Below are 10586 nucleotides of genomic sequence, written 5' to 3' on the forward strand. Positions count from 1 at the left end.
CTCCCCGAGCGAGGAGGAAGGAGAGCATGGCGATGGGGACAGCTGGAACCTCTCCACCCCTCCCTCTACCCCCTTCCTTGAAATGGACTCTGTGAACGCTTTTACTGCTGCCACCCTGATGAAGGCTCATTCAGAGGATGGCTGGCAGGAAATTGGTAAGAAGAAAAAGAAAAAGAAAAAGGTAACAGGTGAGACCGAAGAGAAATGTGTTTTGTAAAGACTGGTTCCACTTTCTTATGTAATATGGCTCTTAACATAATTTCTCTTAACACAAGAGGTATCAATGACAGAGTTAAATGCCAGTCTGTCTTTGATTACCTCCAGCAGAGAGAGGGAGATGTGTTGATGTTGCAGGAGTGTGCTTTAGCCTATCAAGAGAGGTATAAAAGTTTTGAAGATAGGTGGGATAAAGGGCCTTCTGTTTGGTCAGGGGACAATAACAACAGAGCCTCTGGCGTGGCCATTCTTTTCAAAGGATGGGCATTCAAATTGAAAAGTATTCAGAGGGTCATAGATGGCAGGTTGCTGTGTGTGGATGTGGAATGGGGGACCGTTAACCTGCGGCTAATCAATGTGTATTGCCCTACTGACGTAGGAGGAAGGGTGGAGCTACTCAAGGCACTCTCCCCCCTATTGTTATGCAGCACAGACGTGATAGTGGGAGGGGATTTTAATTGTATCTTAGAGCACACAGACAGGCAGTCTAGCTCGCCGATAAAATTGGATTCCAGCTCACTGGCCCTGCAAAACTTAGTTCAAGACTTTAAACTCTCAGACACATATAGATGTATATATCCCACAACAGCAGGATATACATGGTCAGGGAGGAATAGCAGCTCCAGAATTGACTATTGCTTTGTCTCAGAGAGAGTGAAAGTTGTTGGGGTCACTCTTCAGCCTGTCTTCTTCTCAGATCATCAGGCTTTAGGGTGTAGAGTGGAACTCCAGGGCGGGACTGTCTTTGGCCCAGGCCTCTGGAAACTCAACACAAAGCTGCTAGAGAACGAGGGGGTAGTATCCCGCTACAAGGAGAAACTATCACAGTGGCTGTCCTTGCAGTGTCTGTACGGGTCAGTAGGAGAGTGGTGGGAGGAGGTGAAGGTGAGGACAAAGGCCTTTTTCATGGCTGAGGGAAGGAAGGCTGCTGCCAGACGGAGAGGAGTGCTAGCCAGGAAACAGAGGCAGCTGCAGCGTCTCTACACGATGCTGCACAGTGGCTTCGATGTGCTCGAGGATATCGCCCTTTTAAAAAAGGACATCCGGAGCATAGCCGAAGAAAGTAGTCGAGGAGTGCTGTTAAGAAGCAGAGTGCAGTTCTTGGAAGAAAATGAGAAGTGTACTCGCTTCTTTTTCAGGAAAGTGGTAGGCTCCAAGACTGTCATGGAAAGTGTAGTTGATGAGGAGGGACGAGAGAGAACAGAGCCGAGTGCTATCCTCTCCTGCACCGAGGCCTTCTACTCAAGACTGTACAGCTCTACAGAGGTAAAGGATGAAGATATTCATTTTTTTACCTCAAAGCTAGAAAACATTTTGAGTGAAGAAGATAGGGAAGTACTTGAGAGGGATTTGACAGTAGAAGAGCTGAGACAGGCTATGGAGAGCTTACAGAAGGGGAAAACTCCGGGTGCTGACGGGCTCCCTAAAGAATTTTATTGCACCTTTTGGGATCTGCTTCAGGATCCGCTACTGCTCCTATTCGAGGAAAGCTACAAGACAGAATTGCTGCCTGACTCCTTAAGAGAAGGCACTATCTCTCTCTTGTTTAAGAAAGGAGCAAAAAATGACATAAAGAACTGGAGACCCCTCAGCCTGTTAGGCGTGGACACTAAGATCCTGTCCAAAGCCCTTTTCCTGCGCCTACAAAATGTAGTGGCCTCACTGGTAGGGAAAGAACAGACTTGTGGGATAGCAGGACGCCTGATGAGCGACAACCTGGCCTTGTTGAGGGATGTCTGTCTGTACTCTGAGGATCGCTCCCTCCCTCTGTGCATTTTAGGTGTAGACCTAGAAAAGGCCTTTGACCGCCTAAACCGGCAGTACTTAACATCGGTACTTGAGCACATGAAGTTTGGCCCCATCATGAGAAAGTGGATTAACCTGCTGTACACAGGTAGCAACAGCAGAGTCATGGTTAATGGCAATAGATCACGCACCTTTGAAGTCTGTTCAGGGGTGAGGCAGGGCTGCCCATTATCCCCCTTGTTATTCGTTTTGGCTATGGAGCCCTTAGCCTGTGCCTTGCGCCAGGATCAGGCCATTAATGGGATACCAGTGCCTGGAAGTGGGGGAGGAGAGGTAAAGACGTCTCTATACATGGATGACGTCACCCTGCTCCTCTCTGACAATGCCTCAATTAGCAGAGCTCTGCAGTGCTGTGATCGGTTCTCTTTGGCTTCCTCTGCAAAAATTAACACATCTAAGAGTGAGATTTTTTATCAGAACTGGAGGGAGCCAAAAGAAGGACATGATCTCAGGCTGCAAGAGAAGAGAATTAAGGTCCTGGGGGTGTATTTTGGAGAAGAGATGGGAACAGTAAATTGGCAGAACAAATTGCCAATCTTAAACAAAAAACTGATGCAATGGAAGGACCGAGACCTCACCATGACAGGGAAGGTGCTGGTCATCAAAGCCGAGCTCTTGCCTGTCTTGAATTTTCTGGCTTCTACCTTCCCAATCCCACACCGTGTTGCGGCGGTGCTGAGGAGATTGATGTTTCAATTTCTATGGGGTGGGAAGCAGGAAAGACTCAGAAGGGAAATAATGTACAGGCCGCTACCCTCAGGGGGGAAGTCTGTCCCAGATATTGCTACGAAGCTGCTGTGCATTTTCCTGGCCTCTGTGCTGAGAGGCTTTGCAACAGCACCTGCAGCGCGTACCTGGACTTATTTTTCCAGGCTCTGGGTAGGTAGGGAGGTGTTCAGAGTGTGGGGTGTCAGACCCAAGCTGGACGTCCCACTCTCTGACACATGCCCTGCAATTTATGGGACAGTTAAAAGTTTTCTAAGATCTCACCCAATTGGCCATATTCCCCTCCGAGATGTCAGCGTCCAAAAACTGGAAGATTTCGTAGCACCCCAGAACAATAGGCAGACCCCTGTGGGCATTTTAACATCAGCCCAAACAAGGAAGGTGTGGAAACACACATCCTCTAAATTTCTGTGCAACATTCACAGAGATTTAGCCTGGAGTGTCGTCCACCAGTGCTTACCGGTACGAACTTTCTTGTACCGTAGGGGCCTCACCCCCAGCCCTCGCTGCGTTAGGGTGGGCTGCGGCGAGGAGGAGACTGTGACCCATCTCCTGTGGTCCTGCTTTTTTGCTAAGGCCTTCTGGGCACAGTTTGAAGATTGGTTGCAGGCTCTCTCGCCCCAATTTACCCTGACCGCTGCTTTCATCATATACGGCATCTCTCCTGTCAAACTTCCTCCTGACGTGTTTGACAGGATCTGGGCCGTGGTGAACAGTGGGAAAGACGCCCTGTGGAGAGTGAGGAACATGGGGCTGTTCAAAGGCATCGAGGTCCCAGTCAAGGCAGCAGGTAGCCTGGCCCTGTTCATCACCCGAGAGAACTATTACCTCAGAGATCTGTGGAGAGAAGGGAGGGAGGAAGCAGAAAATCTGTGGGAAATAGAGGGAATTGGACAGTATCTCAAGAAACTGTGAAAAACATTATCATGTTTAAATAAAGAATGTGATTTGCACCAGAAAAAAAGAAAATTGTTGCTATGTAACTGTTACCGTGTCAAAATGTAATGAGATGTGATCATATATACTGTTTTAAGTATGTATATTAATGTAAAGCTTTCTGATTTGTGATTTCCTGTAATTTTTTGTGAAAAGAAAATAAAGTTCTTAAAAATCGAAAAATCGGTTCACCCAGGGCGAGGCTCGGCCATTGCACTCCGGCTGTGCTGACCCCTGCGAATTCCCCAAATGTGGGAATCTCGACTGCATAATTTCTGGTAGTGGGGGACTGCGTTCGCGCTCTCCCCTGATGTGCTTGGTCCAAGAACAGATGCGGCAGTGCGGGCGGCTTTGCCGTCTGCTGGGGAGCTGTGCTGGGTGCCGATGAAGCGGCTTCAGCGGTGGGGGTTACTACAGAAACGCCCTGGGCTTTTTCGCGAGCACCGCCTGATAACGTTGTCTCCTTTTCAACCCGCTACAGCCATAACGCTATTTGTATAACCACAAAAAACAATCTTGTGCTTATACACGTTAAATGTTCACCTCGTCACAAGGTACTTCAATTGTGATCTTTCAGCTTGTCTGACCCTGGTGGTCTGGCTGACTTTTGCTTTCTCCCGCTCTCTGTCCTGGGACAGTAATCCTTTATTGTTTTTCTCACACTCCATCAGTTTGACTTTGTAGTTCAGTCTGTTGCCCGTGTGTGTGTGTGTACCAGTTTGTAGTGCAATGTAACCTGACTACCTTACGTCCTGCACTCATAATATAATATATATAGAGAGAGAGATAAATACTGTATATCTTAAGAACAAAATCCAACACCAAAAGCTCTTCATGAGTCATTTTACCCCAGCATTGAAACCGAGTTCTTACCAGCATGCAACACATTGCTAATCCAACCAAAAGATCAAGGTGTGATGGTCAACTTGAAGTGCATGAAGTAGGAGTAGAACAATGTACCCCGAAGCAGGACCACAATTCGAAAGGAGTGGATGCCACTATTTCTCTTTTTTTCTTAGTTATAGGTCCATGGAAGCATTTCAAGCTAATTACACTACTCCTCCTGGACATGAATTCCCTTTTCAAAGCGAGTCTTTTTGCTGTAGTTTGCATGGTTTAGGATGCTGATCGAGGTTAGCCTTGATTTGGTCATGGGGGCCTCGGTACTGTATGCTAATGCTAAAGACAGTTCACCAGTTTTCTGATTGTTGGGTTCTGTATCAGTGCAGGAATGTCAAATAGTGAATGGCTGTACCTCTGTTGTATCCGTGCTCAATGAACGAAATCGGTTATAAATGAATGTATGTATATTTGTACGCAAAACGAGTTGTTTATTGACTGACCTTCAATTGCAGATTTAGAGGCAGCTTCGATATTCGTTTTACAGCCGTTTTTTTTTCATATGAATCACACGCATGCCATTCAAAGAGCCACTTTAGCGATGAGCAGATTGATCCATGTTTCTTGTGCATCTGAAGGGATGTGAGGGAGCTTCTCTTTCTGAACTGGCATGCCTTAAAAATGGACGACCGTCGCGATACCGTTTGCCAGTCAGTGTTGCTGGATGAAACAAAAGTGGGCAGATTGAAATGTTTGGTCTTTTCGTGAGCACCCCGGGAAATAAATGTCCATAGTCGAGGGTTTTTCCTCCCAAAGCCTACGGCACCAACGGCGACCCCTGCTGGCCGAGAGAGCAAAAGCTTACAGCACCTGGTATTCCCAGGCGGTCTCCCATCCAAGTACTAACCAGGCCCGACCCTGCTTAGCTTCCGAGATCAGACGAGATCGGGCGTGTTCAGGGTGGTGTGGCCGTAAGCGAAAGCAACGGCGCCTGACTCGCTACTTGAAGCTGTGTGTGGCGGGGGCTCCGGGCCCCCCGAGCGGGACTCAAGGATCGTTCGTGTGCAACTCTTTGGAAAGGAGCTGCTTTCCAAATCGCATTGCGTGCCTGGATGTTGGCGACTGTGCTCCCGTGCTCCCGTGCTCCCTTCAGTTGCCTGGCCCTGCTCTTGCCCCGCACTGGAGCAGGACAAATAAACTGCACGGAGGAGCACCAGGCAAGTCTTCACCAGACAAAAACCTCCAGTGCACAGCACACTGCAAACATTTCGGGGCTGTCGCGTGTTTATTTCAGCACATAAAGCGCTCGGCGCCTCCGCCCTCTTGTGGCCTTGCGGCGTCAGAGCAAGAGGCTCCTTCTCGCTGCCCTTCCGCTGTGTTGCAGGGCCCCGCGAGGGAACCCGGAGCGCGCACTTTGTGGGGGGGCGGGGGACCGCGTTCGCGCTCTGCCCCCGGTCTCTTGCGCGAGTACTAAATCTCACGGCCCCAGCCAGCGGCCAGGAGACGAGTACAATTTCGCGGGACAGGGGGGCCTCGTCATTGATCGTTACAGGTGAGACGGGGATTAGGAGGAGACCCCGACTGATGGGTGACACACCGCCGTGACTCCTTCTCGAGAGAGACGCCCTGGGATTTGGAACGGCCAAGGAGGGTCAGGACACCTCGGTTTGACGCCTCCCCCCGAAGGACGGCGCCTGTTTGTGCAGCAGAGTGTCGCCATCAGGAGGCTGGGGCATAAGAGGGCCACACAGCCCGCAGGGTGAGCGCTCCCTACTGGTCCCAGTCACACCTCTTGCAGGAGCAGCAGCAGCCTGAGCTTTCCCGGGGGGGAAGCTCCCGTCCGGGTGCCGGCCAGGCTCACACCTGCTGGGCTGCCGGGGGTGAGCCCAGTCGAGAGTCGCAGGGCGAGACCTAGTCACCGGGGAGAAACGATACAAGTGAAGGATTGCTCGGCTCTCGGCTCTTGAAAAGACCGACAAATGACTCGTTCCCGCCGGAGCTGATTGTACCCGCATGTGTGGTGTCGTCTTCTTCCCCCGCCCCGCTGTGTTTGCTGTATTGTCTCTGAAGCCGGCCCCCCCGAGACGAGACGGGCTGTTCCTGTGCCCCAATTAACACTTTACAGGTGCCATTCCCCGGCATTGTGGCCATTGTCGGTGCTCACACGCGATAAGATAAGGCGGAGGAGAGCGGGGCATGCCCAGCGCCAGACATTCAAGGAGGGGGCAGTGCGAGGTGAGGTGAGGTGAGGTGAGGTGAGGTGCGACACGCCGGAGCCCCGACGCTGCTAACGCGGAGCACTTGTTGGACTGGCATCGAAAGGACGTGTGCGCTCGGAGCGAGCCTTCCCTGCGGCGGAGCGCGGGAACTTTCTCCCCCCCTCCCGCTGCAGGAGTTGTGTGCGCTGCAGCGGTGCCGAGAGAAAAGCACAGAAGGCAGCAGGCTCTGGAGAGCAGGTAAGAGACGGAGGCGAGCAGGCTAGTTTTTTTTGGAAATTGCTGAAAAGGTTTGTTCGGTGTGTGGCAGGCGCACGTCGCGAGCTTGCGTGGCGATCTGCCGGCCTGGTGATATGTAAATGAGGCCGAATTGCATCCCGGGACATGCTGCGGATGCGAAATGGCGACTGCAGATGTGTAGGAAACGACGCGCTCGTTTTCTCGCTTTGCCCTCGCTTTTGAGTGTTAGTGTGGCGTGTGAGTGTGCGAAAGAGTGGGCCCAGCAGGAGGCGGTGGCGTGCGGGGCGAGGAGCTGGCCTAGGCTGCGAGTACTGTGCTGTGAGTGCGGCCCGCTTGCAGGGGCCTGTACAACTCATACTTACCTGGCAGGGGAGATACCTTGATCAGCCTGTAGGTGGAGTAGTTGGATTGTTTTTCTTTTGTTGGAAGCAGTGTTCGATTTGCGGTTTTTGAAATGGCAACCTTTGGATCCCGTAAGAATGCTGTACGTTTTGAGCTCTTGGATGACCTCTTCATGGATCGTATGCAGTTCAGCAGAAAAGTGTTACAGAAGGAACTTGGCTTTGAACCTCGGCACTTGGATTTCATCTTCGCTCTCCCAGGTCAGAAAGCATTTGAGGTTGTATTTGCTACCTATCCTCTGTTTGAACAATGCGTGGATGTGTTTGAGGCAAAAAGAGGCAAAGTTCCTGCACTTGAGAAGATCAACTTGCAGCCTCTGACACAGAGAGAGAGGAAAACGGTGCATGTTGTTATGTTCTCGGAACTGGCAAAGACGGAGGACATTCACACCTGGCTTAACCAGTACTGCACCGTCCACCATGGAACTGAGGTTAGAGATGTTGATGGTATAAAAACAGGAGCAAGGAAATTCGAGGTTCGCTTGCTACCGGACAGCGTAAATGGAGGCTTAAGGCACCTGCCCTCTACAATCCGGCTGGGCGCCTGCAATGGCTATGTGTTTTATGTGGGACAACCAAAGGTGTGTCGGCGCTGTGGTGCTGTGGGACACCTGGCATCGTCCTGCACTGTGAAATGCTGCAAGACCTGTGGCAAACAGGGACATTTAGCCTCTGACTGTTCAATGCTGCCAAAGTGCAATTTATGTGGCTCGGAAGGACACGTTTTTAAGAACTGCCCTCACGCCTACGCCAATAAACTCAAAATGAGAAAGGATGAGGCAGTGCTTGTTTCAGCCAAACCGGCCCGAAAATCCAAAGCAAACAACAAGTCAAACAAAGAACCCTTGTTGGACAAAGACTCTCAGCCTCCAGCCAGGATCAGTCCTGCTGTGGCTCCGGGGCTGGTGGAAGAGAAATCCACTACGCCCCCACAACCGCAGACTGCACCAGACAAGCACGAGGGTTTGAAAACCCCCGAGAACAGCGAGGACCCCTCCCCCACTCCTGCTCCTCAGAACGAGGGCCAGTGTGGGGCCCCCCGGTGGAGCGGGTCCAGCGAGGATACCCAGGATTCAGCGGAGCTGCTTTTCTCAGACTCTGCAAGTGCTACAGATGCCCTCCTCTCCTCCATCCAGTCCATCACGGAGGATCTGCAGCAGCTGGTGGGTGAGGGGGAAGAGGAGACTGGTGCATCGGCTGCACCCCTTTCCCCTCAGTGCTCCCAGGAGCTGGACTTGAGGAAAAGAAAAAATGACTCTGTTTTCTCCCCGAGCGAGGAGGAAGGAGAGCATGGCGATGGGGACAGCTGGAACCTCTCCACCCCTCCCTCTACCCCCTTCCTTGAAATGGACTCTGTGAACGCTTTTACTGCTGCCACCCTGATGAAGGCTCATTCAGAGGATGGCTGGCAGGAAATTGGTAAGAAGAAAAAGAAAAAGAAAAAGGTAACAGGTGAGACCGAAGAGAAATGTGTTTTGTAAAGACTGGTTCCACTTTCTTATGTAATATGGCTCTTAACATAATTTCTCTTAACACAAGAGGTATCAATGACAGAGTTAAATGCCAGTCTGTCTTTGATTACCTCCAGCAGAGAGAGGGAGATGTGTTGATGTTGCAGGAGTGTGCTTTAGCCTATCAAGAGAGGTATAAAAGTTTTGAAGATAGGTGGGATAAAGGGCCTTCTGTTTGGTCAGGGGACAATAACAACAGAGCCTCTGGCGTGGCCATTCTTTTCAAAGGATGGGCATTCAAATTGAAAAGTATTCAGAGGGTCATAGATGGCAGGTTGCTGTGTGTGGATGTGGAATGGGGGACCGTTAACCTGCGGCTAATCAATGTGTATTGCCCTACTGACGTAGGAGGAAGGGTGGAGCTACTCAAGGCACTCTCCCCCCTATTGTTATGCAGCACAGACGTGATAGTGGGAGGGGATTTTAATTGTATCTTAGAGCACACAGACAGGCAGTCTAGCTCGCCGATAAAATTGGATTCCAGCTCACTGGCCCTGCAAAACTTAGTTCAAGACTTTAAACTCTCAGACACATATAGATGTATATATCCCACAACAGCAGGATATACATGGTCAGGGAGGAATAGCAGCTCCAGAATTGACTATTGCTTTGTCTCAGAGAGAGTGAAAGTTGTTGGGGTCACTCTTCAGCCTGTCTTCTTCTCAGATCATCAGGCTTTAGGGTGTAGAGTGGAACTCCAGGGCGGGACTGTCTTTGGCCCAGGCCTCTGGAAACTCAACACAAAGCTGCTAGAGAACGAGGGGGTAGTATCCCGCTACAAGGAGAAACTATCACAGTGGCTGTCCTTGCAGTGTCTGTACGGGTCAGTAGGAGAGTGGTGGGAGGAGGTGAAGGTGAGGACAAAGGCCTTTTTCATGGCTGAGGGAAGGAAGGCTGCTGCCAGACGGAGAGGAGTGCTAGCCAGGAAACAGAGGCAGCTGCAGCGTCTCTACACGATGCTGCACAGTGGCTTCGATGTGCTCGAGGATATCGCCCTTTTAAAAAAGGACATCCGGAGCATAGCCGAAGAAAGTAGTCGAGGAGTGCTGTTAAGAAGCAGAGTGCAGTTCTTGGAAGAAAATGAGAAGTGTACTCGCTTCTTTTTCAGGAAAGTGGTAGGCTCCAAGACTGTCATGGAAAGTGTAGTTGATGAGGAGGGACGAGAGAGAACAGAGCCGAGTGCTATCCTCTCCTGCACCGAGGCCTTCTACTCAAGACTGTACAGTTCTACAGAGGTAAAGGATGAAGATATTCATTTTTTTACCTCAAAGCTAGAAAACATTTTGAGTGAAGAAGATAGGGAAGTACTTGAGAGGGATTTGACAGTAGAAGAGCTGAGACAGGCTATGGAGAGCTTACAGAAGGGGAAAACTCCGGGTGCTGACGGGCTCCCTAAAGAATTTTATTGCACCTTTTGGGATCTGCTTCAGGATCCGCTACTGCTCCTATTCGAGGAAAGCTACAAGACAGAATTGCTGCCTGACTCCTTAAGAGAAGGCACTATCTCTCTCTTGTTTAAGAAAGGAGCAAAAAATGACATAAAGAACTGGAGACCCCTCAGCCTGTTAGGCGTGGACACTAAGATCCTGTCCAAAGCCCTTTTCCTGCGCCTACAAAATGTAGTGGCCTCACTGGTAGGGAAAGAACAGACTTGTGGGATAGCAGGACGCCTGATGAGCGACAACCTGGCCTTG

At 50.6% G+C, this 10586-nt stretch overlaps 2 non-coding genes across 2 annotated transcripts; one reads left to right on the forward strand and one right to left on the reverse strand.

Moving 5' to 3' along the window:
* The first annotated feature begins 3823 nt into the window (after positions 1 to 3823).
* LOC148678892 (U1 spliceosomal RNA) lies at positions 3824 to 3994 on the forward strand. The gene has a single exon (XR_015940254.1). It is a non-coding gene; the product is annotated as a U1 spliceosomal RNA (small nuclear RNA).
* Positions 3995 to 5382: 1388 nt separating this feature from the next.
* Positions 5383 to 5501, reverse strand: LOC148678893 (5S ribosomal RNA). Its single transcript, XR_015940672.1, has one exon. It is a non-coding gene; the product is annotated as a 5S ribosomal RNA (ribosomal RNA).
* Positions 5502 to 10586: the final 5085 nt, after the last annotated feature.

The sequence above is a fragment of the Lepisosteus platostomus genome, chromosome 1 (genome assembly GCF_059453375.1).
Source record: "Lepisosteus platostomus isolate fLepPlt1 chromosome 1, fLepPlt1.hap1, whole genome shotgun sequence".
Classification (NCBI taxonomy): domain Eukaryota; kingdom Metazoa; phylum Chordata; class Actinopteri; order Semionotiformes; family Lepisosteidae; genus Lepisosteus; species Lepisosteus platostomus.